The following is a 27,997-nucleotide window of genomic DNA, read 5'->3' on the forward strand; positions in this document are numbered from 1 at the left end:
AAATTTTAGATAAAATACAAGAAAAATTCTTGTTATGAATATTGGAAAGCATAAAAATGGAGGCATCTGTCTTTTATATCATAAACAAGATCTAATTAAACTAATATCTCAGATAAAGGGGCAGAAAATATTAAACTTTCCAATTAAATTAGAGGCAAATCAACAAAGTCCATGATCGTTACTATTAGTTTATCCAGTGCTAGAAATACTCGGTATAACCATAAGAAAAGAAAAATTAATTAAGGAAGTAAGCATAGGTCAAGGAGAAACAAAATTATCACTTTCTGCAAATGATATTATGGTTTATTTAAATAATCAGCAAGCAAATTAACAGAAATCATAAAAAATAAATCAAACAAATCAGTATCATGCACTACCTACAAAACCTGTCAGGAAGACATTTAAAGAGAATTTCTTTTTAAAACAACTAGAGAATGGGTAAAATATTTGGAAGTCTATCTTCCAAGATGTTCACAGAAACAATCTGAATTCCATTATAAAATAGACTCTACGGGGGTGGGGGGGGTGAAATTTAAATAATGAGAAAAATATCAATTGCTCAGGGGAAGGGCAGGATAATAAAGAAAGACAAGGTCACCTAAATTAACTGGATGCCACACCAATAAACTACTACCTACTTTATATAGTTGTAAAAAAAATAATAAAATCATATAGAGAAAAATACACTGAGAATAATGAGGGAAATAATGAAAAGAGAGGAAGGAAGCAGGTCTAACAATATCAGACCTCAAATTATACTACAAAGCAGAAATCAAATCTATGTGGTGCTTGTTAAAAATAGAAGAGTCAATCAGTGGAATAAATTAAATACAAAGCATATAGAAGCCAAAGAATACCATACCCTTTTTTCTGAGAAACTCAAAGCTTCTGGCATAAGTACTCCAATCGTAATAGTGTCATATCATCAAAACAGGCTGCAAAGATTTGCCCCACCTACCTATTATATTTCTGTTAGATACATTTGTTTGTTTGTTTGTTCAAAAAATTTTCCATGTTCCAGCAGCTAGGTGTAGTAGTGGATAAAGCACCAGCCCTGGAGTCAGGAGGACCTGGGTTCAAATCCAGTCTCAGACACTTAATAATGACTTAGCTGTGTGTCCTTGGGCAAGCCACTTAACCCGGTTTGCCTTGCAAAAAACCTAAAAAAAAAAAATTCCATGTGAGGCAATCCATGTCGTTGATTTTCATTTTCCATGATTCTGTCTATCCTGCTTGGTCATTTATTCTGATCTGGCCCATAGATCTGAAAGTCAATTTTTTTTCCTTGTTCTGTTGACTCACTTATTATATAACTTTGTTACAATTAGATTGTGCATCTATTTGGAACTTATCTTCATGTATGGTATGAAGTATTAGTCCAAAACTAATTTCTGACAGAGTGGTTTCTGAGTTTCTCTGCAATTTCTTGTTAAATAATGAATCATTCCCTCATTTATTTTTTTTTTATCTTTTTAGATTTTTGAAACGCAGTGGAGTTAAGTGGCTTGCCCAAGGCCACACAGCTAGGTCATTATTAAGTGTATGAGGTCAGATTTGAACTCAGGTCCTTCTGACTCCAGGGCCGGTGCTCTATCCTCTGTGCCACCTAGCCGCCTCTCCCTCATTTATTTCAATCTTGAGTTTATCAAATACCATGCTATATTTCTTTGCTTCTTTTTGATACTTAATCTGTTCCAGTAATGAATGATACTTAATCTCTTCCATTTTAGTCATCCTTGAATGATGATTGGTTTGGACCTCTTGTCTATAAGGATGTTTAGAGCTTATTTTTTTACAGATACTTTTTATTTTTCTGTGCCTTCCTACATAATCCATTTTTGTGAAGGCTCCACGTGGTCCTGAAAATATGTACATTTTTAGCAGTTCTATTTAGTAAATGCCATACCTAGTTTACTTCTAGTATTTGCAATGTTTTGTTGGATTCTACAGCTTCCTTAAAGCTTATTCATGTGCATGGTTTTCTTTGTCATTCCACCGTAAGCTTCTAGTGGATGAGGCAATTTTTTTTTCTTTGCATTCCTAACACTCATCCTGTTGTCTTGCTTATATTAAGAGCTGGCGGATTGATTAGTTGATTTTGGAAAGAACTGAGTGGCACATGATACCTAGACTATACTTAATTACCCACTAGGACATATCAAATCTTAAAGATTAAAGGGTAAAATTGGTGGGGAGTGGGGGGCTGTTAGATTTTCTAATTAAAATACAATAAAATTAGGATTCTATAACAATACCATGGAACAAATTTTACATTATACCACAGAAAAGGAAACAAAAATCTACGAATCTACAATTGAGTTCAAGAAAAAATGAGAAAACTGATAATAACAAGCAAAGTTTCATCCAAGACCAAGGGGGATCACTTACTCAAACCATGGGATCAGTCACAATCCTTCTTGGAGATGATGTCTAGCTCCGAATAAGAGAAGAGGAAAAGAAACGAATTCATTGTAGGTATAATGCAGTGATGAGGTGGGAAATAAAGGCCAAAAACATCAGCAGAGATTCCAAGTTTAGGGTCAGAGAAGACATAGGAAGAAATACAACCAAGTAATGTTTACTGAAGACCAGTTAAAATGGACAGTCATTAACCAATGTTTTTTTGAGCTGGTAGTTTATGAAATGTTTATTTAATAGGTCAACCTCACACTCCCACACCAAATAGAGGTTCTTCTTGTTTCCAGCTGTGTAAGGATGACAATAACAGCTGCTGACAAAGTTCAAAAAAAAACTATTTCAAGAGTATATGACTAAGGAGTTTTAACTTTTTTCTTTCGAAAGGCAAAATATAAATATATGTATACATATATACATGTGTTTACAAACATGTATATAATACAACAATGTATATAAACATATGTACATGTGTGTACATTGTACATGCACATGTGTGTCTATATACATTGTTGTCCTCTACAGATCACAGCAATGATTTGTTTCGACACTAAATAAGTTCAAGTGACATCTGACAACAGACCCAACCAGGAAATGCAGGGCTCTATTTTCTGGTTGAGTCTTGAGGGAGAAATTTGTCCAATGCTAAGAAAAGGGATAGGAAGCACTTCAGAGTCATTCCGGAAGGGTTGTGCACAAGAACCAGAAAAGAGGCATTCATTAGACATTGCTCAGGGATGCCCCCAAGGGAAGAATCTCTAGACTGGCACCACCCTCAGTGCTTACATAACCTGACTTTGTCCTCCTTGTTCCATTTGGCACAGCGAGGGGTAGTATCAGCACCACCCATTTTAGTGATGCAGCCCCTCTTGGTGACCTCCACCCCATTGTTCATTAGCTCATGGGATCTCCCAACAAATGTTTCACATTCAAGTACTCCAACAGGTCCATTTCACACCATCTATTTGGCCTAGGTCAAAGCTTCTGTGCACTTCTTGCTGCTCTCGAGATCCCAGTCCAAATCCAGCAGAAATGTCAAAGGCCGATGAGGCTTGGCCGGTCCCGACGTGCTCATCAGATCTGTCCACTTTTCATGACACCATTCTTCTCAGTCTTGGCTATCGAGTTTGATCTCCGTGTCGTTGAGCACCTTGAGAAAAATGAAACTCATTCCACAATCAATGATCATTGACTTTGTCTAGCGTATTGTTGTTCAACTGGATTTTGTCAGCAAATTTAGCTCTGCCCAAGATGACCAAGAGAGGCCTCTCTGGGTTCTCCAGGGCCTTGGCAAAGTAAGTTAGCTCCTTGCTCAGGAGAAAAGCAGATGCCTTCTGAGGCAGATTCATTTTTACCATGGAGCTATGGGTAGTACCAAAAGCATCACTGACATAGACATTCCCCAGCTTAAAGAGGGGTGTTTGGAAGGCTTCTACTTTGGCTGGCTCAGCTTTGATCTTGTTCCCAGAAGTATCTTTGCCTTTTCCTTCTTATTCTTCCTCTTCTACATTGTAGTGAAGATTCTCCAGCAAAATGACACAACTCTCAGGTGAATTAGTGTGGGTTTTCTCAACACAATCCTTCAGGAATTGAATATCTTTGCCCAGGAAGGATTTGATTCTCCAAGAAGAATTTGTCAAGTATGGGAATATCAACAGGTTGTTCCGAGTGGCTCATCAGAACAATGGCCTTGGTACCACAGTCCAAGCAGTAACTGATGTTAGGAACAGCAGCCTTGATTCTCTGATAAGGTTGTCTCCTTATCCCTCATCTGCAAAGTGGAAATAGTAATAGTACTTGCCTTCCAGCATCATTATGGACAGTAAATGAATTAATATATGTAAAGTATTTTCAGGTATTAGTTTATATATAAATGCCAACCCTTATTATAATCAATATTAAGCAAACTCATACAAACAGTAGCAGGAAAAGCCAGGATTTAAATCCAATCCCCTAACAAAAAAAATCCAGCACTCTTTCTTTCAAATGTTGGCAGTCTGGATCTTGACACTGAGGATGGTGAAGGGAGAATGGGATAAAAGGATATTATTGACTTCCTTTAGCTCTACTAAACAGGCCTTCTGAAGGCCCTCAGGGGAGAAGAGGTCAGAAAACTGAATAAGAGGTGGAGGGGTCCACTCAGAATCTGAGGATAATTGCACAGATTGGGGAAATGATGTGTTGAGAAGTCTAGTGATTCAGAGGACATTGATTTGTCGACCCATACCTCCCTCAACAGCTTGTTAAGTCACTTAGGGAAAAAATGGCAGGGGTGGGGAGGAGGCTAGATCGTCATGGTCAGGATAGTCCAAAAATATTTGCATTGTCAAAGAATACTGTTGACCAAGCACAGAAGGAAGTATAATCTATAAAGAATATCCACTCTTTATCTTTAGAAGTGTTGGGATCCATTGATAGAACAAATGACATTATCTGTCCTGGACACAAGGAGAAGTTACAAGGGGAATAAACAGGAAAAGATAATGGAGCATGAGGGAAGGCTATCCGTAGATCTCAGGCAAAGGGGCAAATGGGACTGAGCAGGGATGATGGCTTAATACTTTTCCCAGGACCAGTCAATCCATCTGGGAAATGACTTCTTCCTGAAGCTGGGCAATTTCCCCTAAGATCTGGGCAAGCACAACTGTATAAGAATTGAGCCAACATCCAGGAGAGGACAAGGTTGGGGGGATCAGTACAGTTTATAAAGCTTTCTTATTCTTTTCTTTATTCTCCCCCATTAAAATTCCCTCGTGGTGGACAACAGAGATTGACATTCTCATTCCTCAGCCCCAAACCCTAGCAAAGTAAACTTAAACAGTGAAGAATTTGCAGGACTATGCCTGCCTGAAGCTCTATAGGGGTTTATGTACCCATGTGTTCTTGTGTACCCATGCGGGAAAATTTCTGATCTCTCTGCATCCACTGCCTATATCATCAAATCAGGGCCCTACAGGGACACTAGGATTGGCTGATATTGCATTAACAAAAATTTATGTGAGTCAGAAAATGGCTGTGATGGAGACAGGAGCAAGAATCTTAATGCTTCCCATGCTTCGGAAGAGAGAACTGTGACCTGGCCCTTGCTCTCCTTAAACATACTGAACTCAGGCCAGCCCTAATTATTTCTTTAACCCAAAGCCCATTGGCATAGAACCTCTGGTTCTTGGTGGAGGTCTGTTGAGTTCCCCTGACCTGCAGGGGATTAATTCGGCTCAGGAGAGAAATGAAACACATGTGCACTTGGGTGGGGATGCTAGAAGGACAGCTAGCAGAGCCAGAGCCCTTTATTCACAGTATCAAACAGTTCTTTATGGCAGAAAACCACAAAATTAGCATACAAGATAAAGCAATGACATATCTTGCACGGGATGTAACCTAGCAGGATGTAACCCAGGCCAAAACATTGGGATACAGGGCTATCACATAAGTGAGGCCATGGATGACACAATTGTGTTATCACAGCAGAATTCCATGGAGAGCCTTCAGCTCAAGGGTCACCTAAGCCTGGGCTTTAAGTCATAAACTGATCTTTCACCCAGACTCACCCGAGCAGCTCTGCAACACATGTCCTGTGGCTGGAGGCAAGAAAAGAGAGTCCTTTAGAGCGTTTGAGTTGTTCAAATCTCTTCAGACTTCCAGCTTCGAGAGAGAGGGTACTTCAGGTTGATACTTCAAGTATCTTCTGGGAGGATACAGACATGAAAGGGTCTCACTGTCTCCATCACGTACGTATCCTTAGATTGTTAAATTACAGAATTCAGGGAATTTTTCTTTTGGGAAAATTTCCCTATTTCTTCTTTCTTTTGCTCTTATTTGAGCTAAGTTATTTCAATACCAATGAGAGAACTCCCTCACTTTGTATTGGTCAGCACATTGCTATGCAAACTTTCTCTGATTTCTGTTTTTATTATGAATTAGATATATAGATTGGATAAATTGGTTAGACAAATCTATTGGATAAATCCTTTGATGATTGCTATGTATGCTTACTAAGGAAATAGTAATTGATGGGAAGAGTACAGCCTTAGGGACAAAACTCAGGGTTCTGCTTCCTACCAATTAATGAAACAATGACAAGAAGTTAGCATGAACTTGAAACCATATCTCCTAGACTAACAATATTTAAGAGAACTGACAGTTACATTGCTATTTCTATATCCCCTCGCTCTGAAGAGAGCAAAGTGGCTGAGCTTGTGGCCCCAATTGCCTGCTTCTCCTAAAAAGGAATCAGGTTTCTCATGAAGAAGGCGGGGGGGGGGGGGGGGGAGAAGAAACTAAAGATATCTCTTCTGCCTCCCTTTTGCCACATAAGGACACTCCATGGAGCACATTCCAGTTCTTACCACATTCCTTGTCCTTATATGTGAGACAAATGATGTTCTCCCCCTTCCAAGCTAGTCTTACCAAGGCAGAGAAAGGTAGTGAATATGGACAAATGGGACTCTCAATTCTGTATTAAGTAACCAAGTCTTGGATGGATGAAAAGAAGAACTGAGGAAGCCCTTAGTCTGCAGTTAGGAGGTAGTGATAGGAATCAACTCCTCTTCTTATCCCCAAAGCCAGGCCCCAAATGAATAAACCTTATTTCTGACACAACTGACTCCTCCACATACTCAAATATCCAAGCACACTGACCTTCTTTCTGTTCCTTCCACAAGAATAGACCACATATTTTCACTTGGTGTTTAACCCCTCTAGTCTCACATCTCCCATTGCCTTTTAGACATCTCTAAATGGATAGCTAGAAAATGTCTGAAATCCAACATATCCAGAATAGAACTCATCTTTTACCCTAAGCTCTTTGCCTGTCCTACCTTCCATATTGCTGTTGAGAAAGGCACCAACCCCCCAGTCCCTCAGGCTCCCAAACTAGGAATCATTCTGAATTCCTCACTCTCACCCACCATATCCAATATGGTACCAAGGCCTATGGATTTCATGTGTGTAAGATTTCTTGAATATACACCCTTCTCTCCTCTGACACTACTCCCACCCTGGTGCAGAATCTCATCTTCTTATGCCTGAACTATCATAATAGCTGCTGGTGGGTCAATCTGTCTCCAGTCTCTGCTAATTCAAATCCACCCTCCATTCATTCACTAAAGTGATTTCCATAAACCTCAGGTCTATTCATGTATATGGGTCTAAATAAGACTTCTGCTTCAGGACCCAAAATATGCTTCAACAAGAGGAAAAGTAACTTACCTCCCCTCCATTTTGGCAATCTATTACTAGAAACCTCTTTCCTGTGCACTCTGGCATGTTATCCCAATTATTCTCACTCAGGATGCTGCCTCCAAAAGGCTCCATGAGAGGAGAAGAGTCTCTCTCAACCTCATGATTTCATAGCTTCCACAGAATCTTAGATTGTTTTTAGATAGTGTCATTGATGATGACCTCAAAACTTTTGTCTTTGGATGAGATCATTCAGAGGATCCTCAACAGGAATGGAATTTTTTAACACAGATAGGTTCCATAAGGAATATGTGTTTTTCTGTTTATGACAGTGATAGAGAGTGCACACGAATCTAATCTGTATATATGTCCTAGAGGATGCCTGGAGGGGCAGCCCATATTTAGCACAACAGATGTTTTCTGTAAGCCCCTAGAGAAGCAGATTGGTACCTAACTAATTAATTACTCAGCTAACTAAATAATTAGATAGCTTAGTTAATATAGAAAGTATAGCCAATAGAAAATATACTTAGAAAGTAGAGTTTATTAGATAGCCAATAGAGGGTACTTGACACAAAGTGACAACTAATATGCTCTATCAGAGGCATCTAGTGGACTGAGCAGGCTTTCTCAAATAGAGTGTTGTCCAAATGATTTATCAACAGTGCTGTCCATCATCTTCTGCTGCTCTCTCCAAAGGGAACTCACATGTATCATGCATTGTGGGTCATGTTGGACCATAATTCAGTGCCAATGCTTGAAATGGATATAGTCAAAGGAATGCTAAATATTATGGAAATATCAATTTGACACTACCAAATTGCTTGTGAGAAGGTGATAGTTGGCTTTAAGGATATGATTTCTCTCTCATCACACCCAATTTGGATCAAGGTACAACACGGAAACAAAGTAAAGATTGACAGATTGCTTTCCGTGGGGTGGGGTGGAAGTAAGATTGAGGGAGGGGGATTGTAAAACTCAAATAATATCTTTAATAAAAATAAATTTTAAAAAAAGAAAAATAAATAAAAAGAAAATAATAGTTGGTATTTCTATAGAGCTTTAAGGTTTGCAAAAAACTTTGACCACTGTTTAATATATTACCTCATTTGATTTGATCATCACAATAATCCTGGAAACAATTATATCCTGATTTTAGAGTTAAAAAAACTAAGGTTGAGCTAGCTCGAGTGCCTCAGATAACACTGTTAGTATCAGAGATCTGCTTCCAAGCTCAGCATTAAAAGTCTTATGATCATTGAGTTGTGAAGAGATATTTCTGATGTGACCTAATATCCTGATGTAACCCTTGATATGACACCTTCCTCGGCTATTATGACCATCATCCACCTACATAAGTACTGTTCAGGTACAAGATGGCAGCAACCCATCTCTGCGAATCTGAATTTTTCCTCCTAGTTTTACATGTACCCAGAGATGTTTCTCTCTGAAACATGCATGGAAAAATGCATGTTATAAAAAAAAAGTTCTGACAGGATTCTCCCAGGTTAATATACATGTACAGGGACCCATAAATGGCCAACAAGATCACAGGATAATGGAAGAGAATGGGGAGAAGAAATCTCTGCTATCTTTAATCTTGCTATTTCACTAGTCAAAGCAAAGTCTTGGGAGTTACTTCCCCTACTTTGAGAACAAGATGCTTCCCCTTTTAAGGAGGCTTGCATGCATTTCCCCTTTCAGTACAAGCCCTGAAGGATCTCTGACTGTGTCTTTGTGGGACTGCTGGTTTCAAGGTGATAGAATCAAACACTAATCCTCAGAGGGTCTAGTGTCACATTGGTCGTGGAGAATTCATCATCAATCTAGATGATACTTCTTGTTCCCATGGGGTTCTCCTATCTCTTTGCATAGAGAAAACCTTGACCCTGCCATAGAAAATCTTGAAATCACTGAATCTAGAAAATCAGGTGGTCCACACAAGTTTCTTTAGGGGACTTGTGAGGAAGGTTCCTGGGTTTGATACAAAATTCTTGATCCCAACACAGGGATCTTTTTTGATCATAAATGCAGGAAGGTTGAATCCTTCCCCAAGGTCCCTGTTGCCTGATGAATATATCTAGAGGTCAGAGAACAGAGGTGGGGGGAAAGAATGAGCATTGATTTTCTCAGAGATTCCTTAGACCTGGTCTCTCTTCTTGTCTATATTCTCTATTGTTTATAATATATTGTTTCCTCCTAAACTCAAATTCCCTGAGATGAAGAAATATGGTCAGTTCTATGTCCCTGTCATCATAATTGTCCAGGCAAACTTAACTAAGGGAACCATGACCTTGTAGTCCAGTACCATTCCCACCAATCACCCAGAACATTCTGGGACCCACTCATAAGGCTTTGACCTGAGATATGAGACCATATTCTCATAATTTAAAAAATTCATTTTACTTTCATCCAAGACATAAGAGGAAGTTAGATTGGACGTTCATCAGGATATGGTGTTTTATGGGCTCTCAGATCACTGTCTTTCATTTGGTGAATTTCATTATCCTCTATCTCTCCTTCCTTCCTTATCTTTTTTGTGCCTGTCCCTTTGTTCCCCAGACCACTTACATGTGACTTCTTCTTGGGGTGTTCTAGGTTGAATGGAATAGAAAATCCAAGGTCTAAGGTCCCTATATGGAAAGAGAAAAATCAGGGACATGTTACCCTGTAATTAACTTCATCATAGATTTTTCTCCACAAGGGTTACTCCATCCAGTGATGAAAGCTTAGATTGACTTCTCAGGGTTAGGCTCCTGGTAGTCTGAGAGGATGAAATGAGTCTCTTTACCTTCTTGGAGTCTTTCCATGAGCAACCACTTTAAAGAGAAAAAGAATAAAATTAGTTCAGGGAATTCTGTCCTCGCCTACCTGGTTCCTCACTCACCCCAGGGGGTTTATCCCTTTCTTTCAATATTCATTGAAACAATTGAGAAAGTAGCTTAGGAAGACCAGGAAGAGAAGGACGATGACACAACTGAGGGTTATGATGAAGATGGTTTCAGAGGTTAAAGATGTTCCTGAGGTTGAGAAGAACTTTGATTTTCCTGTTCTAGGGTCTAGAAGGGGCCTCCTTATCCAAAACAAGCTCATTGTCATCTCCTCCCACAGACTAGAGAAAAGTCTCTACCTTACTCCTACCACATTCCTCCCGTATTTCATTACTCTATCCTGAGGTTCTAGCAAGCAATTCTCCCTAACCGATCACTAAAAGCTCCAAGGGATCACTGAACTCAGATGGGGTAGAGTTGGTCCTTCCAGTGTGATAGAAACACCTGTAGCTCCCAGCATGGATTTTGGTCACAGTGGTGATGAGGAATTTACCCTTGTCTTGGGGAGAATTGACTGACTTAATAAGCATCTCCTCTTCCTCCTTATATAGAATGAATCTGGTGCCACAAGTTGCTGTCTGACAATAGAATATCACATTCTCTCCTAGAGAAATGATGGAGCTGGGCTGGACCATCAGAAAGGGTTTTGTCAGGTAGTCTGGAAAGCAAAGCACAAACCACAGGCTGGGTTCTCACAAAGGTCCATCTAAGGGATTCAGGACTGACAACCAGGGAAAGATTCCCTAGACCTGTTAATGTCTCTCTTTCTAGCTCCCTCCCCCACACTCACTTCCACAGGATTTCACAGGGAGAAAAGAAAGCCTTCAAGAGATTCTTGGAACTTGTAGTGATGGGACAGTAACTGAGTTGATCACTTCCTACATCTTCCCTGTAATTCTCCATGCAGGTTGCATCCGTAGAGGATCCTGTATAAATGCAACCTTTATAATGCCTCCTCCCAAGCCTCCTTTAGTGACTCTCAACATTGGAGCCTGGTTCCCTCACTTACCTGTGAAGCAGATATTTAGGGGTTCACTGGTCTTTGAGGCCTTAAGTGGGGTCTTCTCATAGTAAATGCATCTTTAGTACCCTGCATCTTGTATTCTCAATAGACTGGAGAGGAAATTCTGCTGGTTTCTTTGCTGGTTTGGGGAATTGACAGGTTCTAGACTTCCTGCCTTCAGCAAAATAAACATACTTCCCAGGGATGAGTTTACTGGTAGCATAATGCACCTCAGCCCCACACTTCTCCCAAGGGCCACCTCAGCACTAGGGAGGGCCAAGAAGGAGGACCTAGGGAGAGAATCTAGGAAAGAAAAACAAAATAAACAAATGAACAAAACCCCACCAGACCAAGAGATAGAATACCTGAGTTGAAGGTTTATCTCTGTTGCTACTCAGTGAATGACCCTTCCCCTCTTTGGGTCCAAATTCCTCATCCTGTCTTAAATGACACAGTTGGACTAACCAAGGCAGCTTGAAGAATGGTGCTATGGGAAAAACACTGTCTTTGGAGGGAGAACATCTGACCTGGGTGCCACTCACTATCACTTATCCTATGATCAAGACTAAATGTCATAAACTCTCACAAGCTCCCGTATTAGCCCCAACCCCCCAGGATCCAGTTTCCTTTCAACTCAGACCGCTTACATGTGACTTCTTCTTTGGATGGTCGAAGGTTTGGAATGGAGAGATCAAGGTCGAGGTTGGAGTTTGGGTTATGTCACTTAGTGGAATGAGAAAATGAGAAGCATATTACCTCATATGAACCTTCATCATGGACATTTCTCCTCAAGAGTTGTCCCAGAATCCCAAAACATGAAGAACTAGAGTTTCCTCACCTCTCCATCCAAGACCATCTAGCCTACCTTTTTCCAAAAAAAAAATGAATCACTTTCACCTGGAAACCAGATTGGATGTCTATAAGCCAACCAACAACCATGCATTATGCATCGAAAGGAATAGATTGTGTTATCTGGGGTATTTTTAACTATTAAGACAGTGCAGTTATGAACTATTTCTTCCATTTAGGATTTTTCTTTATGGATTGACATTTTATATATATATATATATATATATATATATATATATATATATATATATATATATATATATGCCTGGTCATGAAATCTCTGTCTCAAAGGATATTAAAAAGTTGTTGACTTTTCTCTCATAATTTCAATAAATTTTCTTATTGCTGTATTATGCTACCTCTTCTCCCAAAGCACTCCCAACATGAGTAAAAGGCAAAGAATCAAGCTCAGAATTTGGGGTAGGGGGGATTTCCAAGCAACAGGTCACACATATGTTCATCCTGAAGGAACCTGAGAAAGTACTGAAGGGCAACTGGCTCTGTACTAGGGACCAATGTGAAGAATTGGTTCTGACCTGTAAACATAACAGCATCAGTCACTACAGAAATTTCTCTCCCCCTTGAGGCTCTATCAATCAATTCCTCCTCACCAGTCACTAAAGATTCCAAAGGACCACTGAATTCTGAAGGGATGGAGTTACTCCATCCAGGGTGATAGTTACACCTATGGCTCCCAGCATGGGTTTTGGTCATGGCAGTGATGAAACAGTCACCCTTGTCCTGGGTAGAATTGACTGTCTTAACAAATATCTCCTCTTTCTCCTTGCATAGAGTGAATCTGGTGTCACAGGTGGTTGTCTGACAATAAATACCACATTCCCTTCCAGAGATATCATGGAGTCAGACTGGATCATAAGGAAAGGTTTGGTCAGGTAATCTGGAAGTCAAAGTATAAACCACAGGCTGATCACTATAAGGGATCTAGGGATGGCAACCAGAGAAGATCTCCCAAACCAGTTTCTAAGTCTCTTTTCATACCGGCCCACCTTGGAAATTCCCTTCTCTGGGTAACTCATTTTCACTGGATATCACTGACAGAAAAGGAAAGATTCAAGGAATCCCTGGAACTCTGAGTTTTGGGATGTTGAATGAGATTATCTCTTTCACATTTCCCATGTGGCTCCCCAGTTGCCCTTCAGGTCAGCTTCATCCTGGAGGATGCTGCACACACTAGCCCCTTATAATGCCCCTTTCCAATCATATCTTAGTGAATTTTGATCTCTCTGCTCATGATGTTGGAGCCCTGGTTCCCTCTATCAGACAGATTCTCAGGGACTCACTGGGTATGGAGGCCTAGGCAGGATCTTTTTCTCATAGTAGATGCATCTAAAGCATCTGGACTACATCCTGGACTCTCACAGACTGGAGGGAAAATTCAGCTGACATCTTTGTTGGTTTGGGAGGCCAGACAGGTTCTGGACTCCCAGCCTTCAACAAAATAAACATCATACTTTCCAGGGATGAGCCTGATGGTGGCAGGTTGCACCTCAGACTCACACTTCCCACCAGTCCCACTTCAAGATTTGGGTGAGCCAAGAAGGAGGGCTTGGGAAGAGAACCTGGGGAAGAGAAAAAAAACTGAAATATATAAAACCTAGCCAGACCAAGAGACAGAATACCAGAGCTGAAGGCTCATATTTTTTGCTACACTCAGTCATGGGTTCTAGAAAATGACCCTTCCCCTCTCTGGGCCCAAATTTCTCATCATGTCTCAAATGATCCAGTTAGACTAACCAAGGCACAATCCCACCCAGCCTTAAGACTGGTGCTATGGGGAAAACACTTGCTTGGAAGGAGAATATCTGGGTTGAATGCCAGTCTTTGTCACCTGTGCTATGACCTGGATTAAATCTTCAGTTTCTGATTTTGAAAGGAGGCGATTGAAAGATTACCACCAAGGTCCCTTCAAACTCTGATAGTATAAATCTAAGAAAGAGACCCTTCTGTTTCAAGGCCTTCCCCACCTTCCTGTTTCTCACATATGAGAACTCGGGGGTGGGGGGAAGGTCAATTCTGAGTATTCACCTGCCCTTCCTTTATTCCCATCTTATATCTAGGGAACCAGAGATAGACCTGAAATCCATCCTAAGACTAAGGGTCAGAGAATAGTTTGGAAGTCAAGGGCCCTTAGTCCAATGCTTGCTCTATGGTCTCTGCCAACCTTATCCACTGCTTGGAATCTCATTTTGTTTGTTTATGACTGATGAATATGACATGTAAATGGTAAGGACCTTTCTAACTCCGAACCCCAATGACTCTACTGCAGTCCCCAAACACATGTTCAGTCTCATTTCCCATTCCTATGTTCCAGACTGGAGTAAGAGAATCTCATTTCCTTCAGGTCCTCTCACACCTTGAAGGAAGACTAAAGTGCAGACTCTCTCCACAGAGTGCTTTTATCTTTGATGGGTCCCTGATGTCACTACCAAATCCAGGGTATCACTAGCCTCTGACTTCCTCTTTCAGTCTATCTTCTTAAAGTAAATACAGTTTAGCTCCCAGCATGTTTCAGACTCACAAATGGAAGGGAAAACAGTTTCTTTCACTGCAGAATTCTGAGAATAATATTCAGTTGTCCCTGTCTTCAACAGAGTGAATGTTATCTCCTGGCAACTTGATTGTACCGCCCAGTAATGGAGAGTCATATCAGTGCTTGGCACAACTACAGAGCATGGTTTTGCCCAGATTGAAGTTTTTTAAAGGTTCCTGGAAGAGAAACTAGTCAGTAAGTCAGATGGGTGATCACCCTCCACACCAGAATATCAGGATGAGAAGAGTCATGCTCCCTCTACCAGATGTTTCTGTGTGTAATAGAAATGTTCTGGGTGATCATAGGAACTTGGGTCATTGATGGGAAGAGAGAAAGAGAATGGGGCAACATCAGCTTTGAGTGTCTTGCTCCTAACTCTGCCCCTTCATACTTATTTCTGTCTCCAAGGACCGAAGCTCTGCCCCCACAGGTCTTCACTTCCTTGTCAGAGACATGGATCATAATGATTCCATGAGTAAACTTCCTGGTTGCCTAGCACTCCCCTGACATGATCCCTGTGACATCCTGAGGTCCTTGATCCTCAAGCCCTTCAAACCCTGTTCTTCTTCCAGTCCTCACCGCTTCCCTCCAGCAACACCTTCCCATGGACTCCTCTCCAAACATTTCCTCCACAGCCTCCTCCTCCATCAGACTGAGACCTCAGGAACTTCCATCCTATGCCCTTCTCCTGATTGGTGACTGTCTCACCTACACCATCATTGCAGAAATGTTCCCGCCACCTTCACTTCCTCCTCTCTGATCAGCTCCTTCACAACTTCCTTTCAGCAACCCCCAAACCAGCAGCATGACCTGCCCCTCCCTTCTCCTGATGTGGAACTAAACACCAGGAACAAATCATCTCAGCCACTGTTCCGAATGGACTGTGTCCAACTATTTCTTTATGCCCCACTCACCATCCTTGGAGCCTTCTGGACCAAAATGCCCTTTTCCTGCCCTCCCCCACTCCTCTGAATGCATTATCTTCCCCATTACTATGTAAACTCCATGTGACTAGACATTGTATTGACTTATGTTTTGTATTTATAGTCCTTGGCATATAGTAATCTATTAAAAGGTTTTTCATTTCTCTATGTTCTTCCAATTATTTTAGTTCTGAGGTAGCAGAATTTCATCTTTCTCCTTAATTGCCTTTTTTGCATGTATTTGTGTGTGTGTGTGTGTGTGTGTGTGTGTGTGTGTGTGTGTGTGTGTGTCTACCTAAGAAAAAAAGAAACCTGTGACATCCTTATGGGCATCTCTTTATAGAAATGACTAAGCAACTTATCACAGGGATCTCTGTAGGATTCCCCCCCCAAAAAAAGGAGGATGTTGAAAAGTTGGGGACTTGATCTCCCTTCCCTCCCATTGAGAATTTCAGAATCAGGAATAGGAATGGGATCTTGTCCACCAACTTCCTTCCTTCATAGAGGGTCATTCTAAGCCCCACAAGTCTCTTACAACAAGTCCTTTCAGTTTATCTCAACAAGAGTTATTTAAGAATTATTTACCTATGTGCCAAATACTGTGTTTTCCTCTCAGGTGAGGTATTTGCTTCATATTATACCATAAAACCCATTGAGGTCATCCACAAGAGCTTCTTCTTTTATCTTCTTCACTTCCTACCACTCGGATGCCTTCTGTCACTTCCTGCCCCTTCAACCCTCTCTCACATGGCTGACAAAAGCCAACTCTATCTGCTCCTGCAATGCCATTCTTTCTAGCCAATTTCCTCTAACCAATTGACTCCTGACATCCCCACTCTGCCATTTATTTTCATTCTCTCCCTCTCTTTGGTTCCTCCCCTAGAAACATAGCCACGTCTCCCTCATCTTCAAGAAAATTCTCACTTGATCCTTCTATCTCCACTAACTCATCCTTTGTTTCCTCTGTCCTTTGCTCCTAAACTTCTCAAAGATGCCTGCTGCAATAGATAACACCCCCCCCCCCTTCTCTCCTCTCATTCTCTTCTTAACCCCTTCTAATCTGGCTTCCAACATTATCACTTACCAAAACTGCTCTCTCCAAAGTCACTAAGGATCTCCAAGTTGCCAGATCTATAGTCCTTTCCCCTCTCCTCATGCTCCTTGATCATTCTGCAACCTTTGAAAGTGTTGATGATCATTCTCTTCTGTTTCCTCTGTAGACTTTTGGATCTGTCTCTTTGTGTGTGTCTCTCTCTTTGTGTCTCTTTGTCTCTCTGGATCTGTCACAGTGTCTCTGTCTTCCTCTCTCCTCTTTCTCCCAACCTCTCCTCTCTTTCCTCTCTGTCTCTGTATCTGTCTCCTCTGTCTCTCCATCTGTCTGTCTCTGTGTCTATCTGTCTCTGTCTCTGTCTCTCTGTCTCTGTCTGTGTCTTATCACTCTCTCTCCCCTCAGTGACTCTGTCTGTGTGTGTGTGTCTGTCTCTCTCTCTCTCTGTGTCTCTTTCTGTCTCTCTGTCTCTGTCTCTCTGTCTCTGTGTGGCTCTCTATTTCTCTGTTTCTCTGTATATTTGTCTCTCTGTCTCTGTCTGTGTGTGTGTGTCTCTGTCTCTGTTTCTCTGTCTCTTTCTGTCTGTCTGTGTGTCTCTCTCTGTCTCTGTCTCTGTGTGTCTCTGTCTCTCTTGGTGTCTGTGCCTCTGTTTTTCTCTCTCTCTCTCTCTCTCTCTCTCTCTCTCTCTCTCTCTCGCGCGCGCGCACACACACACACACACACACGCACACAAACATTTCCCTTCTCAATCTCTTCCCACCTCTCTTAGGTGTGCCACAGGCTCTATGCTGGAATTTTTTCTCTTCTCTTTCTATATAGATCACTGGATGATCTCAACAACTTGGGTGGCTTTAACAATCATCTCTTCGACTACAATTCTCAGGTCTATCTGTCCTTCCTCAGCCTCTCTGCTATCCCATTTCAGATCTCTAGCTGCTTGGTATCTCAAAGTGGATGTTCTGCAACTTAACTGAGCTCATTGTCGTTCCTCCTAAACCCCATCCCCCACCTTCGCTATCACTATCAAGGACACCACTATCTTCCCACTTCCTCGGGCTCTCATGCTAAAAGCTTTCCTAGATTCCTCACTATCTTTCCCCAACACCAGCCCCCATGGTTAAGTTGTTGGCAGGATCTGATGATTTCACTTTGCAATATCTCTCACATATCATTCTCTCCTCTGATGGTGCCACCACCTTGCCAGAGGCTTCCATTACATCACTCCTGAATTCTGATCATAACCTGCAGGAAGGGTCTGAGTGCCTCCAGTGCCCCCCACTCCAATTCAGTTCCCATTCAGTCAATAAAGTAATTTTCCTAAAGCACAGGTCTGATCATACGGCTTTCTGTGGTCTCCAGGAGCAAATATGAAATGCTCTGTTTGGCATGCAAAGCCCTTCAGACCCCTCCTACCTTTCCAAGTCATTTTTTACGCTTTACTTCCTAACACATACTCTTCAATCCAGGCCAGTGAGACTAGCCTCCTGCTGTTATGTGGTGCTCCATTTCTCAGCTCCTTCCATTTTCTTGGGTTGGCCAGCATGTCTAGGGTGATCTACCTCATCTGCTCTGACTACTGATCTCTCTGGCCTCCTGAAACAGTATTAAAATTCTACCTTCCACTGGAAGTCTTCCCTAAGTCCCCTTAATTCAGTGTTTTCCTTTTTTATTATTTCCTAATTACCCTGTGCATAACTTACTTTGTATTATTTATTTGCATCTTATTTTCCCTATTAGATTGCAATTTCCTTGAGTTCATGCCTTTTTTGCATTTTTAAAATTTTGGAAACAAAAATAGATGCAATGGTGGTGGCTAGGTGGCACAGTGGATAGAGCACTGGCCCTGGAGTCCGGAATACCTGAGTTCAAATTGGCCTCAGACACTTAATAATGACCTCGCTATATGGCCTTGGGCAAGCCACTTAACCCCACTTGCCTTGCAAAAGCCTAAAAAAAAAAAAAATAGATGCAATGCAATGATTTCTGATTAATCATTTGAGTGGGTGTTGGGAGCCAGGGTCTGTAAGCTGTTTGACACAGTCGCAGCAAGGAGACTCAAGGCAGTCACACTGCCTGATGGAACAACATTTCCTTCTTCAATACATATAGGGATTTCATGGATACCAATATTTCTAGGTTTATTATTGATTACAATATTTACTCACCCTAATACTGAAATGACTATAAAACAAGGATTTCAGAAAAATTCCTTGAATAAAAGAGCTTGTGAACTCTGTCCAAATTTAACAGGACTGCCTCTTCCTGAGGCATACAAAAGGCTTCAACATTATGAAATCTCTGGAAAACCCAGCACTGGGAATTCCAAGGAGATACCAGAATATATATAGGGAAAAGATACAAGATGGGTCAGATAGAATTCCAGGGAAATTAATAGTTTTTCCCCCCTTACCATACAGAGGAATATATGAAAAAGATGGTGAGAAAATAGTTAGTACAGGTGACTGATATGTGACCTCCAGCAGCCTTAGTTTCATGGGAAAGAATAAAATAGTCACAGAAACTGTGGCTTCTACCAACTGGGCTAGAAAGAAAAATTGGTTATTGTAAGAGTTAACGGATGGGTGGACAAGCATAAAGACCCTCACTACAGATGGTTAAGGAAGTGTATCGAAAAACATTACCTACACAAAAAATATAAAAAACTTTCCATTAAAAGAATTGCTTAATTAATAACTTTAAATGAATCAACAATCATACAATGTTGGAATAAAAAAGGTAACAGACAGGTTAAGGTCATTGTGGTCCAAGTAGGGATAAGAAATCAATTAACTATATGATTATTGCTTAAACTTGTAATCACATGATTAAAACTTGTAACCATATGAACTATATGATTGATGATGAAAATTGTACACTCTTGCAAGCAAGGAAATGATCTCAGCTTGCTTGCTTGCTTGAAACATACAGGATTCTGAAACTATAAAAAATAAATCCAAGCAGCTGACAGTCAGTCAACCTGCTCCTGCCTATACCCACTTGTTGACTCAACTCATTTTGCCGACTCTATCCCTCCTGTCAGGTTCCAAGGACTCCGCGGAGGCTGGACCCCCGCAAGTGGGAATATCAAGAACTGAACAACCCCTGCCCTCTATATGATGATAAAGAAGATGGTCCCCCTTGTGGCATCTTATGTGCTTCAGGCCAAGGGTTATGAAGGGTTAACACAGAAATAGTTACATGCCTTAACAAGCAAGATGTACTTCAGAGCTTAGATAAGGGAGTAGCTACATGTCTGAGCAAACAAGATGTACTCCAGGGCTCAGATAAGAAAGCACATTCTGAGAAAAAACCTTCTGCACTGTTCTCAAAACATTCTGCACTTCGGTTCTCAAAACATTCTGCACTTTGGTTCTCAAAACACTGCTTGGTTCTCAAAACATTTACCTAAGACAAACACAAGGAAATGTATGGTATGCATGTGAAAAGTGCTTGCTAAAACGCTTATGTAAGTGATTATGTAAGTGGAGAGTATAAAAGTATGTATCCTGTGATCAATAAACAAACCAGCTTATTCACCACATTGGTGCTTGTCTGCGTTTGTCTCCTAGTGGACTCAACACCCCCTCTTTCCCACCATCTTACTTCTTCCCTAACCATTGCTAAAAGAATCAGGTTCTGTCTTCACCTACCATGAATTCCTGAACAGGCACAAGATTAGGGAGAATGATGATGATGATGATGATGATGATGATGATGATGATGATGATGATGATGATGATGATGGTGGTGGTGGTGGTGATGATGATGGTGATGATGAAGGTAACAATTTCCATGGTTCCAGTATTTTAAATTTGACCCCACCTTTGGGAAGTGGGTAGGTGGTCTGCCCCCACACACAGTCTTCATTCAGTTATACCACTCAGCTTCCATTGCTACATCACATCCCAATTCCCCAGAGACACACCAGAAGACAGCTAATAGAACTGTGTAGAGCAATCTCCATATCATCAGGAGTGGAGACAGGGTGACAAAGCCTCCCTCTCAGTACCTTTGGAAAGACACCTGTCGGCCCACTTTTCTTCAATTATAACCTTCTTCTGGTGGTAATGATGGAGAAAACAAATTCATTTAGATCCCTCAGCACCAACATACTAAGCATGAGTACAAATCAACAATTTAGGATCAGAAGTTCCAGAGCAGGGGTCCTCCAATTTTTTTCTGCATTTCATGGGTCCCTTTCGCCAGCAAGTCTAGTAAAACTTATGGCACCTTCTCAGAATCATGATTTAAAATGCTTAAATTAGAACAAAACAGAACTTTTTTTTTATTTATTTAAGACAATGGGGTTAAGTGACTTGCCCAAAGTCACACAGCTGGGCAATTATTAAGTGTCTGAGGTCAAATTTGAACTCAGGTCCTCCTGACTCCAGGGCCAGTGCTCTATCCATTGTGCCACCTAGCCACCCCCAGAACAAAACTGAACTTTAAAGGAAAATGATTATGTAGAGTTTTTGGTTTTTACTCTAAGTTCATGGAATCCAGATCAGTGGAGGGAAAGGGAAGGAGCCTTGGAGATGCTCTGGACCAGCTCACCAGTACTCTCCAAAGTGCTGCATCACCCTACCCCCATCTTTGTTCAGACAGTGGGCAATGATGATATCTGAGGCTTGCTCACTTTTACATGAAGGTTGAAGGTCTGCAAAAGACTTGGCATCTATGGTCCCATTTTGTTGGGGATAAGAAAAACAAGACAAATAACCCAGAGGTGCCACATCTTTGTGGAGCTTTAAAATTTACAAAAGCACTTTCCTGACAACATCCCCTCAGGGTAACTCACCAAAGAATTGTTATTCTCATTTGACAAGAGGCACCTGAGACCTGCAGAGACTCTCGAACATCTGACAGAGAGGATGTCACAGTGTTAGTTCCAACACAAAGTGGGAACCCTGGTCTCCTGAGAGCAAATCCTCAAGTCTATTGCTACTGGTAAGATTATGGAAATCTAATTCCTGGGGCTCTGCACCCAATCCCTAGAGTCATCTGTCTCTCTCCAATACATGTCTCATCTTTTTAAAAGAATGGAAGGTCCTTGAAGTCAAGGACTATGTCACCCTTTCATTTACCCTCAGTAGTCAATCTAGTGTGAATGAAATAAGTAACTGACAGAGTAAACAAGTGATGTCTCTGAATCCCGGGCTTGTTCATAGAGAGGGGAGGCTGAAGGGCAAACCCTCCTCAATAAAAAAAAAATTACTGACACTTGAAAGGTCACTGAATTTTGAATCAGAAGAGTTGGGTTCAAATCCTGACTCCAACACTTTCTTACAATGTGAACACTGCTCAAATTATTTCATTTCTCTAAATCTCATTTCTTCTCTCTGCAAAGTGATAGAGGGTTGACCAGATGGCTCTAAAGTTGCCCTGATCTTCTGATCCACTGTACCAAAGGTGGAAAGGAATTAGGGACCCTCTGGGTCCTCTGGAAGGAGGGCATTTTCTTCACCTAGGGAAATATCCTTCTTTGAATATTCTCTTATTTTTTCAATGGCTCCTCCCAAATGTGGCATCCAGAACTGAAAACAAAATCGATTCAGACAGGATTAAGTGAAAAACTAGCTATGTGTCTTTCCCTAAGAGAACAAGGGGATCTCCTCTACAAAGGGGGCACAACTTGCATCAGGAGCCCAGATGTCATGGAGGGGCAGCTGGCAGCAAAGAGCAGAAGGAACTATTTCCCTTAACTCCTAGGACTAGTCCTGAATTGATTACCCCCACTAACTCTCACCCATCATCACCAACTACATAGGATTATGGAGACCTCAACCAATTAGTCAGTAAGCATTCATAAATATATTACCAAGTGGGAGTCATGATGCTAAATGCTGGAGATACTAAGAAAGAGAAATCACATGACCCCTCCCTTAAGGAGCTTTCTTTGTAGTGGAGGATTCAGCCTACAAGCTTCCATGTATGTGGAAGGCATATACAATACATTATGGGAGATCCCAGAGGGAAGTTGCCATGGTATCCCTCACCTATGGTATTACTAGGACCTTGTGTGTCCTGAGCTCCCCCATTGCTAAGGACATATCTGCCTCCTGCCAACATGCTTGTCTTCTGGAGAACCCAGGATCCCACAGGGATTCAAATGACCCTAGATGGAGTTCAGAGCTGGTGCTAATGCCAGAAGCAAGATCAGGGAAAATTAACCAGAAGAGAATTACATATGTGCTCTCCAGGGGGTCACAGTATTTTCCTGTGATCCCATTTGTTCCTTCTAGGTCTCTCAAAGTATTGGACTGAGAGTCTATTAACCTCCTGGTCTATCCCAAACATACCTCTCCCAATTCAGATAATATCATGACAACCAACAGTCTCTCCTAATACCGAAGGAGGATCAGGGGCATTTGGGGTAAAAGAATCACCCTTCTGTGCCTTGATCACATCCCTATAATGAAGAACAGTACAAGAGAAGGCTTTGCCACAGCACTAGTGATTTTATCTTTGATCAGACAGGACAACATCCAAGTTCCTGGATCTCACTCCCCCATTCAGCCTACAGTAAACACTGATCGTCCCCCCAGGGTCCTAGGCTACCTTAGTCACGGGTCTTTTCAAAATCCCTCTCTTTCCTTCAAGCCTGTGCACCCTGCCCCAGACCCACCAAGATAAAGAAAACTGTCCTTCTGGGGTGTTGATGGACCCTCAGATCCAATATGAGCTTAGTAGACTCAGTGACAAGAAAGGGAGGAGGGGCCAAGCCCAGGATTTGGTGGCCAGAGCTATTTCTACCCCCAGATAATGAGATTTGGAATGTTTTTACTTCCAGAGGTGCCTTTCTTCCCATATTTCTTCTGCCATATTCTAGGAGTATTCTAGGGGTAACTCAGAAGCATGTAGTCAAGAGGGCTGAGCTTTTGGAATTGTTAAATGGAAGCTGGAATCCACATAGTTCCATCAGCTTGTTGAATGACCATGGGCCAGCCAGTCAACTTCCACACATTTCTGTTTCCAAACTCACTGCCTAAAAAGAAGGATTTGACAAAGGTTGACTTATCTTTTAAGTCAATGGCTGCCCTTTCTTCAGCCTTCGGCCCTCACTCTTCACATACTTCTTGTCTGTTTGCTACCTGCCAGGAGTCACCATGGAGTGCTGCCAGAAGAGAATCAGGAAGATCTGGGATCCATTCCTATTCAAATAGCAGCATCCGTGTAACTTGTGGCAAGACCCTTTACCCTGTCTGCCTCAGTTTCTTCATTTTTGAAATCATAATTTAAAGTCATTTAAAAGGACATTTTATCATATGACCTACTTCTAGGCTTGTTGTGAGAATCAGATGAGATCACAGAGAGAAATGGAGCTCAAAGCTTGCGATTGTGACCATTGGAGTTCAGACCAGCAGGTTCCAGCCTAGTACAATAACCTCACCAACAAAAGTGATCCTGAAGGTTTTGCTCACAACATGGACAGAACCCTGCAGAGAGGAGCTCCTCTGATGGTTGCTGTTACTCCTGACCCTTTTTCTCAGTGACTTAGATGGAAAAATTGATGGTGACCTTCTACATCTGCAGACATCAAGGTGCAAGGGATAACACGCCTGAAATATGAAAACTATGGACTAAAATGCCTTGAGTGTTTTGAGTTTTGTGTGGAAATCAGTGTTGAGTTTTAAATTCGAGTTTTGAGTGAATATAAGAATTGCAATCAGTCTTAGGTACAAGAAATTAATTTCGCACAAACCATATAGGAAAGGCACAGATGCAAAATAGTGTCTTTGAAAAAAAGAAAGTGGGAGTTTCAGTAAATTGCAAGCTTAAGATGTTTCCACTGTGGGGTGTTTTAAGTTATCCAAACTCATGCTAGACTTCCCTGTAATGATTCCTTACTGCAAAATTCAGAGTGATACTATCTTGGGGACGTGGAAGAAAAACGATAGACTTCCCTCTTCCCCATGCAATCCTTCCCCAGAAAACAAATAGGGCTGGGGAGCAGCTACATATAATGGAATCAAGGTAATGGTAGGCAAAGGGAAGTGGGATGGAGGTAACCACCACTGATCATGGAAGGAACCCCATCAGATGGGACCGGACCTCAATACCTTCTACCCACTTACAGGTATTAAAAATCCCTGGAGGAGGGGCTGTTAATGTAACAAACCCATCCTCCAAACCTATCCAAAGCACCAGGATTACATGTACAAGGACCCTAAGCACAAGTTGGGTCTAACCCATACTTAGAAGGATTATTCCAGGAATTATGCATCTTGGATCATGAGAAAGCAAAGACGAACATGACCAGAGATGGACGGAGAAAAGTAAAATGGCAAGAGAGAAAGCCACGACATCAAGGAAATCCCTTGGACAGCACAAGTGATCAGGAGTGGACTGGTTGGTGTCCTAAGGAGTGGGAAGGAAAGGGGAGATGGCAGACAGATTCCAGAAGAGGAACACTTCACACAGGCAATACATGCTATTTGTCCCTCCAGCTCTTTCCATTATCACTCAGACACATAGAACAGTGTATGCTCTCTGGGACTGTGGGTACTGAGGGCACCAACACTCAGCAGGTAATCAGATATCTGCCTAAGTCTTGGCATAATTGGGTTTCCCCAAGGAGATCGGTGGTTCTTCCTGGGACAGGGTGCCTACAAAGCAAGCCTTTGATTAAAAGCATTTGATCTGACTCCAGAAGGGATCTAGATGCCAGAATATCCTGATGGGATGAAGGAAGGACTACATGAGGAAGGGGCAGCTGTAAGCCTGTGATTACATCCATCTGCCAGTGTTCATCCCCACAGCATTAACTCAATTTTTGAATGATTTCATTCTCAATATGTTTCTTTTCCGAGATCCTTGATCCTTTGTGTCTTTTTAAAGCTTCTCTTGGACCTTTCATGGAGACTGAGACTTCCCTGCTTCCTTCTTAAGGTTTTCCTATGGTGGCATAATGGCAGGTCTCTGGAACTTTCAGGAGGTTGTCATTCTGCTTCTTACTTTTCATAGATATTTTTGGTTGAATGTAGATCATTCCCTGGGGATCTTCAGCCTTGAAAACATGAGAGAAAGATGGATGACTTGGTGAATGTCATTGGATGGGAATAAAGAAAAACTGATTGATCGGGCATGAGAATTGTGGAATAGGGGCATAGGAAAATAAGCGTTTGGGATCAAGGTTTGGACAGAAATTCCTCAAGAAGTATTTATTAAGGGGGTGGCTAGGTGGCATAGTGCATAAAGCCCCAGCCCTGGAGTCAGGAGTGCCTGGGTTCAAATCCAGTCTCAGACACTTAATAATGACCTAGCTGTGTGGCCTTGGGCAAGCCACTTAACCCCATTTGCCTTGCAAAAACCTTTTTAAAAAGTATTTATTAAGGCTTGCTAAGAGCATGGTGCTAAGAATTGAGGTTATAAAGAGAAATTGCATTTCTGATCTCGGGGAGCTCAGCCCCAAACTGGTATAGGCAGCATGTGCTTGGGATTTCAGCTGTAGGACAGATGGAAAGACCCAGAAATCTTCAGGTTTCAGTTAAAAGCAAAGCTCTCTGGGATTCCTTGGGAGACAGCAAGGACTTTGCCCACATGAGTGACTCACTGTCCTTGGGAACCAGCAATGGGCCTAATGGAGAGAGTGCAAAGAACATTCTGTATTCCCTCTAGAAAGTGTGAGGTTAGGGCTCAGTGTCCAACCAAGAATAGCCAATGGAAGGGGGTAAGGACAGGAGAGTTAGAGTGAACTCTGGGACAGGAGAGTGGGAAATGGAGCCCTACTTTTCTTCTGTCTGGGAATTTCCAGACTCCCCTAGATGTCACATGAGGAATCCTGCCAATAGGGGGAGGGAGAAAATAAGGGAAAACTCACAAATGACTTAGTCTGTCCTGTGTTGCTCACTTCTTCATCTATGGGAGAGAGAGAAATTATCATAAGTGCTCAGAAAAACCAAATATCAGACCTCCCTGACACTCCCAGGATCCAGTTGCCTTGTTACCCACAATACTTACATGTGACTTCTTCTTGGGGTGTTCTAGGATGATTGGACTGTTGGTTTCTTGGGGTCCTATGTGAAAAGAGAAAATTAGGGGCATGTTACCCCTAATGGCCTTCAGCATGGGATCTTCTCTAAAACAGTTACTACGTGTTATGGCAATAAAGTTTTCAAGGGTGTTCCTGACACTGAGAAGCATTGCAATTTCCCATTTCACTTTTCCATTGTTCAGAATTGAGCTCCTCATTGGCCCTTTACCCAAAATGAACCCATTGTCTCTCTCCTCCGGAAAATATGTACCAGGGACCAGTAATAAAAGTTAAAATCGCCATTTAGGAACTAGGTTCCTGGTAGTTTGAGAAGATAAAAATAATCTCTCTACCTTCTTGTTGTGTCTCCATGAGCAGTCACTATAAAGAGAAAAAGAACAAAACAGTTCAGGAAACTCAATTCACATCTGCCTGGGTCCCCACTCACCCCCAGGGAGTTTCTCCTTTCCTCTCAATACTCACTGAGATGATTGAGATAGTAGCTTACTAAGACCAAGAAGATAAGGATGCTCACACAGCTGGAAATTAGGATGAGAATGCTTCCAGAGCTTAAGGATGTTCCTAAGATTGAGAAGGACTTCAATTTCCCATTTCCTAGGACTGGAAATAGGGTCCTCATTGGCCCTTCCCCAGAGTCCTGCCCCTCCCAGAGTCAAAGAGAAAATCTGTACCAGGATCCAAAAGTATAAGGAATCAGGACTATCCCCCTAACTTCACACTGCTGTCAATCTTACCTGTTCCCAGAAAAGATGAACCCTTTTCACCTAGAAACCAGATGAAATATGGAAAAGCCAATCTACAATCACTTATGGTTCGTAAGAAATACAATGTGTTATCTGGGACTTTTTTTACTCCTAAGAGGTTGTTGCTATGAATAATTTTCATATTTGATGGTTCTTTATGGACTGACCTCTTTGACGCATATAAGCTGATGATCTCTAGCTCAAAGGCCATGAAAAGGTCTTAATTTTTTTTTAGGTTTTTGCAAGGCAGTGGGGTTAAGTGGCTTGCCCAAGGCCACACAGCTAGGTAATTATTAAGTGTCTGAGGCCGGATTTGAACTCAGGTACTCCTGACTCCAGGGCCAGTGCTCTATCCACTGCCTTGCCTAGCTGCCTCAAGTTCTTATTTTTTTACTCATAAATTCAAACAGTTAAATAGGAGATAAAGACCAATCTCAGTTGTCTCATGAATTCCTGTGCCTA

At 41.7% G+C, this 27,997-nt stretch overlaps 2 long non-coding RNA genes and 1 pseudogene across 2 annotated transcripts; all 3 read right to left on the minus strand.

Moving 5' to 3' along the window:
* Window positions 1-3,511: 3,511 nt before the first annotated feature.
* Window positions 3,512-6,140, minus strand: LOC141509942 (phosphoglycerate kinase 1-like; annotated as a pseudogene).
* Window positions 6,141-10,653: 4,513 nt separating this feature from the next.
* On the minus strand, window positions 10,654-15,703 carry LOC141510035 (uncharacterized). Its single transcript, XR_012474764.1, has 3 exons — window positions 14,816-15,703; window positions 12,075-12,150; window positions 10,654-11,730 (listed from the first exon to the last, which is right to left on the minus strand). It is a non-coding gene; the product is annotated as an uncharacterized LOC141510035 (long non-coding RNA).
* An 8,291-nt stretch (window positions 15,704-23,994) lies between these two features.
* Window positions 23,995-27,271, minus strand: LOC141510032 (uncharacterized). Its single transcript, XR_012474762.1, has 4 exons — window positions 27,125-27,271; window positions 26,759-26,814; window positions 26,619-26,656; window positions 23,995-25,805 (listed from the first exon to the last, which is right to left on the minus strand). It is a non-coding gene; the product is annotated as an uncharacterized LOC141510032 (long non-coding RNA).
* Between the last annotated feature and the right edge of the window lie 726 nt (window positions 27,272-27,997).

The sequence above is a fragment of the Macrotis lagotis genome, chromosome 1 (assembly GCF_037893015.1).
Source record: "Macrotis lagotis isolate mMagLag1 chromosome 1, bilby.v1.9.chrom.fasta, whole genome shotgun sequence".
Classification (NCBI taxonomy): Eukaryota; Metazoa; Chordata; class Mammalia; order Peramelemorphia; family Peramelidae; genus Macrotis; species Macrotis lagotis.